The sequence below is a fragment of the Panicum virgatum genome, chromosome 8K, assembly GCF_016808335.1.
Source record: "Panicum virgatum strain AP13 chromosome 8K, P.virgatum_v5, whole genome shotgun sequence".
NCBI lineage: Eukaryota > Viridiplantae > Streptophyta > Magnoliopsida > Poales > Poaceae > Panicum > Panicum virgatum.
The window spans coordinates 18,274,277-18,284,600 of record NC_053143.1 but is presented as its reverse complement, the minus strand read 5'-3'; positions in this window follow the sequence as shown (position 1 = coordinate 18,284,600).

Below are 10,324 nucleotides of genomic sequence, written 5' to 3'. Positions count from 1 at the left end.
CGTCATTGCAGTCAGTGAGGTCGAGCTTGGTCTCGATGATCCTGAGCCAATCATTAGCATCCATTGGGTCTTCTGAGTAGCTGAAAGTAGGGGCCTTCAGAAGGATGACACTACTAAAAAATTCTATTAACCGAGGCGTTTTAAAATTGCCTCGGAGGCGGGCACATTAAAATCCAGTGTGGCGACGGCGAGGCCCGGCACGGGGCGTGCGGCCCCGCAGCGGCGGGCGGCCCCAGCGAAGACTTGGCTCCGTGGAGAGGCCCGGCGCGGTGGGATGGGATGGCTTGCGTGGCCCGGCATCGGGCGCAGACCCTGCGGCGGCGACGACCCTCCCCCTCCCTGGCGCCGAGGTCGGATCCGGTGAGGACGCGGCCGGATCCGGCGAGGACGCGGCCTGATCCGGCGGCGCGGGGCCTCCACGGCGGTAGGGCTCCACAGAGGCAGGGCTCCACGGCACGACAGAGGTCGCGAAGCACGCGGGGGCAGCGGCCGGCGGCGGAGCTCGCAGAAGAGCGGAATTGTGGCGGCGGCGGTGCGGAGCCTGCGGGGGCGCGGCGCCTGGCGGCGTGGATACGGCGGCGATGGGCTCGGCGGGCCCAGGATGGGCCTGCCGGGCTTTTCCTTTTTAAAATTTTTTTTTGATTAACCGAGGTGGGCAGCAAAATTGCCTCGGTTAATGTCCGATTAACCATGATGGTAGATCCGAGACGTTTGCAAAAACTGCCTCGGTTAATGCTTTTTGCCCGCCTCGGTTAATGTTTTTTGTAGTAGTGTGAACCTCTCGATCTTGCGGTGCAAACCTTTGTCCTGGTGACCCTGGTGGCGACCTCCATTGTTGTTTCCTTGTTCTGCCAGCTGGGTTAGGCATTGGAGCCACTGAGTCTGGGCGGCCATAACCTTGGCGAAGTTAGGCGGCGGTGGCGGAGGTGGTGCTTTCTGACGGTTGTTTCTGCCTCTTCCTCCTAGCTGTTGTGCGGGTGCTGCTTCGACGTTGTTCTCCTTGTTGTTGTCACCATCATCATCTCCTTCTTCCACCTGTCCGACAGGGATTGGAGGGGCTCGGGCAGCCAGGGCTGCGCCTCTGCCATGCCCCGCATGTGGTGCACGTGCCGGGGCACGTCCGCGTCCATGACCGGCTGGGTGGCCGTGTCCGCGTCCAGGTGCTGCGGCAGCAGCTTCCACTCGAGCATTTTCCTCAAAGCGGGCAAGCAGACGGTTGGACCTCCGGGTTGACATCTTCTGAGAAGGATAGACAAAAAGCTAACTTAACACTACTAAGAGCACAAAACTATACCCTACACTCGCGGGTAAGAACCATAAGAGGCAATCAAGAGGCAATTAAGATGCAAGCACTCAATCATTCAAACATTCCTAATCTAGCATACTTCACTATCTGATTACTTCGTAACTGCTTCAAAGGGTAGTCTCTACTTCATAAAGTTCGTTGTTTCTCGGGAGTCAACCGAGTTCACTTCCTTCTGATCCAAAAAGGCTTCGTAAGAAACTTCTTCAATGCAGTTAAGAGAATGAGTCAAGAAGTGGAGGAAAGATGAGTCAAAAGGTAGTAGTCAATAGTTCAAGGAAGTATATTAAGCAGAAAGAGTCGTTCAAAGTGTCCTGGATTTATCGGCCAGTCCTATGGCTCGTGCTACGGTCAACCTGGCTCTGATACCAACTGAAACGACCCGAGTTTTTGAACGAAGAACCCGAATCCCTGTATCGTTGTGATAGTCCCTGGATCAGTAGCTATCACATACAGAACTCATTTCAGGCAGTAAATCAGTTCATACTCACTTAAAAGAGGTTCAAACATAGATTTAATTATTACAAAATCCAAAGGATTTGCAGTACGAATTTATTACAAGCCCCTTGGGCTAAACTAGAACAAGTAGAAAACGATAGTGGTAATTGGTCTACAGGCCATCCTTCATCTTGAACTTCATCTCCACAGGCAGCACTTGAGCGTAGCATGGGCTTCTAAGCTTCAATCGTACCATCCGGCCATCCTTCATCTTGAACTTCATCTCCACAGGCAGCACTTGAGCGTAGCATGGGCTTCTAAGCTTCAATCGTACCATCCGTCATTGTTGGTGTCAAACTCCTGATCGGATCATGCATCTCGCCTAACTATCCCCAAGGACGGGATAGGTTCAAGTCACCATCCGTATGCAAGCTTTAAGTGGATGCAAAAGTATAAAAAGTAGCCAAGGATAGGCTGAGGTTTCCTATGCAGTATATATATATATATATATATATATATATATATATATATATATATATATATATATATATATATTATGTCTCTCACCCATCCCAGGTCGGTGCAGGAACTCCCTCTCCCTGCACCCCATCTGACTCCACAGGGGAAAGTGTTCTAGAGGGAGATAGAAAGCTGGGTTTACTACTCTAAATGAAGTAACAGAAGAGTAGGAAATGTACATGACCGAGTACGCGGCTATACATATAGATTTCACCCTCTAGGGATTGTACACCTGTACCCACTCACCACGAATCTAGCCAGGAGTGACCTGACTATCTCCGAGGCACTGGCCTACCGAAGTACTCCAAAGAGCGAGACTAACCGCTATGGCACCATCATGTGCCCCCAGGTTGGGATGCAACCCTCTCGTGGTTGGGGCACCCTGGAGTTGTGTGGCTCTCCCCCTGCCATCCGAAGTTCTACCAAGCGCCCATGCTCCTCCCGCATCGGGCCTCCCCCACACTACCCTACTCCTGACAGGTCTGGTGACGCGCATAACTAGCTCGGACCGGATCCACCATCACAGTGGGTAAGTGGCATGCACGAAAAGTCCTACAAATCTCAGATACCACATATGTCCATAAGAAGCCAGGGCAAGCACTCCTCGCAGTCCTCCGCAGTGGTCCACCAAAGGCACCCATAACAAGTCTCGCCTCTCCTTGGGTACCCATAACAGGTATCGCCCCCTCCTTCTCTTTCCGCACCGGCCACAGGTGCTCCCCAGAATGTGCCCAATACACATTCCCGGCCAGTAGCTTGCCCCCGCTAAAAGCCCTATCTCTGGTTCCTCACAAAGTGGGTCTCATGCATGCCAAGACTATCATATCATAGAATCTCATACTCAAACACTCTCATAGTAACCAAGCATCCAAGAATCAATCAAGGGGTAATAGGGATGCAAGGAATACGGTATAAGTAAGCCATGCAGGCTTATCTCACATACACACAAGTAGAGCAATAGCATTTCTAGCAAGCAATGTCTAATAGGTATTCAAGTTGTAGATGGGCGTGAACCTGAGTGCTCCTCGTAGAACTCCTGGGTCTCCTAGTAGTCCTGGTCGTCGTTCTTCTCTTCAGCAGTAGGACCTATTCGTAATTACGAATTACTATAGGGGCCAAAGTGCAAAAATGCACAAAACTACCCAAATAAGATCCAACTCACAACAAAATCTACTCTAACGCATAGATCATGATTTTAGAAGAATTATGAAACTGGTTTCATAATTTTCGGAGCTCTGATTGATTTAATATGAATTTTTGAATCTTAAAACAATTTCTAGAATTAATAAAAGGTTTTCAGAAAAAGAAAAACACACAGGCTGACACGTGGCAGCAACAGAGAGTGCCACGTGTCCTGCTGACATCAGCACGGGGCCCGCCAAATGCTGACGTCAGCGTTGACCAAGTCAATGGGTCAACTGGGTCCACGTCCGTGTGGGGTCCACATGTCAGTGGCACTGTGTCACTGACAAGTGGGTCCTGCATGTCAGGTCTGGGTAAAAAGAAAAAGAAGAAGGGCAAGGGGGTGTAAACGGGCTCAAAGAGATTGGGCCGGCTCGGAGTCCAATCATCTTGGCTTGGCTCCACCTGGTCCGCGGCTCGGTTATGTGGGCTGGCTTGGGTTTGCGGCTTAACGGGCTAGTTTACTGGCGGCCCAGAAACTCGGCTCGGCTTGGTCTTTGGCTGGCAGGCCGGCTCGCTTAACTTGGTGTCTGGGCCCGTGGGGCATTAGCGGCCCACTCCTCTTCCCTTTTCTTCTCTTCCTTTCTCCTCCTCCTTCTCTCGCTGGCTTGTGGAGCCCGGTCGTCAGCGGCTCGCCTCTTCGTGCCGTGGGGGCAGATCAGGTCGACGGCGGCGAGGTCTTCGAGCGGCGAGTGTTCCCCGGCGGTGGCGAGGTCCAGCGGCGGTAGTGGGTCAGTTAGGGTGGATAGGAAGGGTAGGTTGGGCTGGGTTTAGGCCTGGTTAGAGGTTAGTGGTGTTAGCTTTTGAATTAAGTTTGAATGGCCAAATTCAAACTTAATTCCACACAATTCAAACTGGATAAAATTAAATCCAACTTGAGTTCAAATAAACAAGGTAGATCCAAATAACTCCAAATAAATCACACTAACATTAGAGTCCTTATATTAATTATCTTTTATATTATAGGAATTTGGAAGGAAAATGAAGCCAACCTTAAGTTATTCTATCTATTTCCACAACCACACAAAAAGTTTTTGAAAACTCGCATTTTTGGAGAATTTAACATTCCGTAAAAATTACGGGATGTTACAAACCATGTGAGACATGATGATTCTAATATTTGGCATTCACTATTATGTCATATTAATTTTGGTTGCATGACGCACTTAGTTAATTTGAGTTTAATCCCTAAATTCGATTTGGTTAAAGGATCTAAATGCCAAGCTTGCGTTCAAGCTAAACAACCCCGCAAGCCTCACAAGGCTGTGAAAGAGGCGAGGAAATCTGGCACCACTAGATCTTATTCATTCTGATCTGTGCAAAATGAATGGAGTAATGACCAAAGGAGGAAAAAGATACTTCATGAATCTCATCGTTGATTGTACCAGATTTTGCTATGTGTACTTATTAAACACAAAAGATGAAGCTTTGCATTATTTCAAAGTTTATAAGGCTGAGGTAGAGAACCAACTTGAAAAGAAAATCAAACGGTTATGGTCCGATCGCAGGGGAGAATACTTCTCACAAGAGTTTACTTCATTCTGCAAGGAACATGGAATTATTCATGAGAGGACAGCCCCATATTCCCCTGAGTCCAATGGGATTGCAGAAAGGAAAAACCGCACTCTAACAGACATGGTTAACGCCATGTTAGACAACGCGGGACTATCCAAGGAATGGTGGGGCGAGGCTGTGCTGACAGCAACTCATGTCTTGAATAGAGTTCCTACAAAGAACAAAGAAGTAACACCATTCGAGGAATGGGAAAAGAAGAAGTTAAATCTCTCTTATTTGCGCACCTGGGGATGCTTGGCTAAAGTAAATGTACCAATCATCAAGAAGTGCAAACTTGGACCAAAGACTATAGATTGTGTCATTCTTGGTTATGGCATTCACAGCATGGGATATAGATTTCTGGTAATCAACTCTGGAGTTCCTGACATGCGTGTTGGCTCAATCATGGAATCCAGATATGCTACATTCTTTGAGAGTGAATTTCCAATGCGTGGGAATGCACCTAGCATGTCTGGTCACAAATCAGCTATCTTCCCTAACACTTTTGTGCAAACAGAACAGACAACCATAGAGGATCCCGAGGTAGATGATAACGGAGTCACTCGAAAGAGTAAGAGACAGAGGGTTGCAAAATTCTTCGGTGATGACTTCGCTATATACCTCGTGGACGACACCCCCAAAACCATTGATGAGGCATATTCCTCTCCCGATGCTGACTCTTGGAAGGAAGCAGTGCGTTGTGAGATGGATTCAATTATGACCAATGGAACTTGGGAAGTTGTTGATCGTCTGTACGGGTGTAAGCCTGTGGGATGTAAATGAGTGTTCAAAAAGAAGCTAAGGCCGGATGGTACTATTGAAAAGTACAAAGGCAAGGCTTGTGGCTAAGGGTTATACCCAAAAAAAAGGAGAGGACTTCTTTGATACATATTCACCGGTGGCCCGATTGACCACAATTCGAGTACTGCTAGCTCTAGCTGCCTCACATAATCTTCTCATCCATCAAATGAATGTTAAGACAGCTTTTCTAAATGGAGATTTAGAAGAGGAAATCTATATGGTGCAGCCTGACGGTTTTGCAGTAAAAGGTCAAGAAGGAAAGGTGTGCAAATTATTGAAGTCCCTATATGGCCTAAAACAAGCACCTAAGCAGTGGCACGAAAAGTTCGACATCACTATGACTTCTGCTAGCTTTGTTGCGAATGAAGCCGACAGATGTGTTTACTACCGTTATGGTTGGGGAGAAGGAGTAATCATGTGTTTGTATGTAGATGACATACTAATCTTTGGGACAAGCCTCAATGTGATTGAGGAAGTCAAGGGTTTCCTGTCAAAGAATTTTGACATGAAAGATTTGGGAGTAGCTGATGTAATACTAAACATCAAGCTATTAAGAGAAGGAAATGGTGGGGGTCACATTGGTGCAGTCCCACTATGTAGAGAAGGTGCTAAGTCGCTTTGGTTATAGTGACTGCAAACCTATCTCCACCCCTTATGATCCTAGCATAATCCTTAGGAAAAACCGACGGATAATGAAAGATCAATTGAGATACTCTCAAATCATAGGCTCGCTGATGTATCTAGCTAGTGCAACAAGGCTTGACATCTCATTTGTTGTGAGCAAACAAAGCCGTTTTGTTTCAAATCCAGGAGATGATCATTGGCGTGCTCTTGAGAGAGTAATGCGCTATCTACGAGGCACTGCAAGATATGGCATTCACTATACTGGGTACCCAAAGGTACTGGAGGGCTATAGTGATGCAAATTGGATATCTGATGCTGATGGTTTGAAAGCCACAAGTGGATATATATTCACTCTTGGAGGTGGCGCTGTTTCCTGGAAGTCTTGCAAGCAGACTATCATAACGAAGTCTACCATGGAAGCAGAACTAACAGCACTAGACACTGCCACTATTGAGGCTGAGTGGCTTCGTGAACTCCTTGGGGATTTGCCGGTGGTTGATAAACCTATACCTGCAATATCTATGAACTGTGACAATCAAACCGTGATCACTAAAGTACACAGTTCTAAGGACAACATGAAGACTACTAGACATATAAAGCGGTGGTTGAAATCTGTCAGAAAACTGAGAAACTCCGGAGTAATAGCTTTGGACTATGTCCATACGTCTAAAAATCTGGCAGATCAATTCACCAAAGGACTATCACGTAATGTGATACATAGTGCATCGAGTGAGATGGGACTGAGACCCACATGAAGTCTACCACAGTGGTAATCTGTCCTATGTGATCGGAGATCCCGTGAAGTAGGATGGCGAAACAAGCTGGTGTCAGACTGAGAGAAGAGACCCTTGCAAGGTCCATCTTTTCAAATGCACTACTCTTCTATCTGTATGGCAGGATGGTATATACCTTAATATGTTTCGAGTGGCTTTACAAGCAGAGATGTCGGCCTACAGGACATCTTAAAAGGAACATACCTATATGAGTTCGACTGCTAGTCACAGTCTATGAGATTCGGGTGATCTTTAGATGCTCATTTAAAGGCACGGAGTTTGACTTATATGCTCCAACCAGAGGAGGTGCTCTAAGCAGCCTAGTACCAGTTAAGGATTTGAGTAAACCTTACCTCGCACGAAACTATCAATTCAAGGCATAGTCCATTGCTCAATTGCGAATAAGTGTAAGCTCTTTTTCTAGATGGGTGTTCAACTTAACAGTCCCTATCAAAATACTGGTATATCAAACAAGTCGAGAAATGAGAGCATTGATTGTGTACCTCTGAAGTTCGGTGGGGATTGTTGGACTAATTGGGCATGGCCCACCATTAGTCTATTAATCAAAGAACTTCAAAGGCCCACAATAGTTACTAAGTGAAAAAGGGATTAGTACCACATTTTGTTAACACTAATGAGGTATTCAACTTAAATAGTGAGTTTTGAGATACTCACATAAAAGAAGTTGAAGGGAGACATGGGAATTCACACGCGCGCCGCCGCCGCCGCCGCCGAGCCGAGCCGCCCGCCCGCCCGCCCGCAAGCGCACGTGACGGGCTAGGCGAGGGCGAGGGCGAGGTGTGGCTGGCTGGCCGGCCGCGCCGGGGCCTGCCTGAATGGGCCAAGTTTTGGCGCTCAGCCCAACAGCCAAAAACCCTAGCCGCCAGCAGTCCTTGGAAAACCCTAGCTGCCAACTCCTAACTCCCAACCACCCTGTCCAGGTTCATTCTGGAACATGGTTAAAAGGGGGCGCCCATGTCTGGAGGGTCTCTCCACTTCTTCCACCCTTCTCATACTTGCGCTAAGCTTCTGCATCTCCGGCCAGAGCTCTCTGCGCGCACAGAGGACTCCGGCGAGTAGGCCTCCGGAACTCCATCCGTCAACGTACCTGCATGGGTAGGCGGGCGATCAAGTTTTTGGGGAGCGCCCCTTCAGGCGCGACTGCTCCTTCCGCTCTTCGCCGACAAATGCCACTTCCCCAACCGTCGCTGCCATGGCGCAGACGAGGAGAACTGCTGCTACGGGCGCGGCTGCCGGCACCGACACTGAAAGCGGTTCTGGTGGAGCTCATACCGCGGGCACCGGTACTGAGTCCACCCAAGGGTATAAACTGCTATCTTCTCTGTTTAAGCATTCGATTAGTACTATGCTACTTGTTGTTTTCTTCAGTAGTATAGCAGAGAATGCTTATGTTTATGTTAAGATGCTCATGTTATGTTAGTATCTATTACATCGTTTTTATGGATTAAAGCATGTTGCAAAATGGCTAGATATTCAACATGAGGATACAAAAAAAAACTATCTGTATGGAGACCAAGACATTGGAAGTTTTCCCCTTGTATATCTTTGCTAAGAATGGATGGAGAAGCAATAATAGATTTTGCTTTTAATTCCTTCAAGTCATTTGGGTACTCTTTTCTCTATTTTGTCAGAGGCCAGAGACATTTATTTTTCTAAAAAAAGCAAAGCTATCGGCATATACTTAGGACGCGTTTAGCAGCGTTCCATCCGCTCTGCTCCCACTGTGAATTGGCGGAGCATTGCTAAACGACGACTTCATTGTCCGATTCTTCTTCGAATCTAGTTGGAGCTACGCTCGCTTCCAAATCAAGCATGGAGCGCAAAAAACATACTCACCCTCCACCCATTTCCTTCTGCTCCTGCCTCCCGTCCCCTCCCGACCCGCCCATCCATTGGCTGCCGGTAAGCCACCCACTTGTCGTCACTAGTACCCTGCCCGCTCATCCCCACTGGTACCCCGGCATCCCCTGCCTGCCTGCCCACCGGAGTTTGGCCGTAGGAGATCGGCCGGATGTCAATTTGCGTACACAGGAGCTTGACCAAAGGTCTATTAGCGGCCATCGGAGCTCGGCCCGAGGTGGATTCGCAACCGCCGGAGCTCGGCCCATTGGAGCCTGATTCGCACAGCCACCGGCCGATTTGTATTGTCGGAGGTCGATTCAAGGGGCCATTAGAGCTTGATTGGAGTCAAGAGATGTTGATTCATGGAGTTGTAGCTCGATTTGCGGGCGCTGATACTGTGTCTTAGATGAGGCTCGTAACCACCTGGAGCCAGAGCCCCGCTCAAGCGCCAACAAATTAAATTTGTTATTTTGAGAAGCAGGAGTCACTACTACAAAAATTATTTATCGCGGCCTTTTTTAAAACACCTCCGAGGCAGGCAGAAACTTCAATCGCATCGGTTAATGGTATCGATTAACAGAGACGGTCATTTTTTATTAACCGAGACGGTTAAATCGGTTAACCGTGACGGTACCCTTAAAATGACTGCCTCCATTAATATACATTAACCGAGGCGGTTGTTCTAACCCAAATGTCTCGGTTAATCGATTAACCAAGACAGGTACCGAGGCCCAAAAGACCCATTACTATTGTTCTATATACATACAGGGTTTGGAACTCTCATCTCTTCTCTTTTCTAAACACCCGTTAGCCGCTCTCCCTCTCTCACTACTCTCCCTCCCTCTCTCACTCATCTCTCATCCAAATCGATGCCAGAACGAGGGCACGGCGGCGCCCCGGATCCAGCGCGCGGCGGCGGGTTCCCTCCTCCACGATCCGGCGCGGCCGGGAGGCCGGATCCGGCGGCGCACCGGGCCCTCCCCTCCCCTCCCAGCCTCTGCTCCTTTGTCGTGCTGCGTGACGCGAGAGGGGACGGTGGCGGCGCCAAGGGATCGCGGCGGCTCGGATCGAGGGGGTCACAGCGACCCGGATCGCGCGATGGTGTCGCCGCGTCACGAGAGCCGACACCAGGGCAAAGTCGCGATACTAGGGCCGCCTGCGACGGTGCTAGGGTACAGACGCGGCAGCAGCGCAGGAAGGCCGGCGGCGGCGCAGGGAGGCCGGCAACGCTTGGATGGGTTTGGTGGGCCTTGTCGATGGGCTCGGC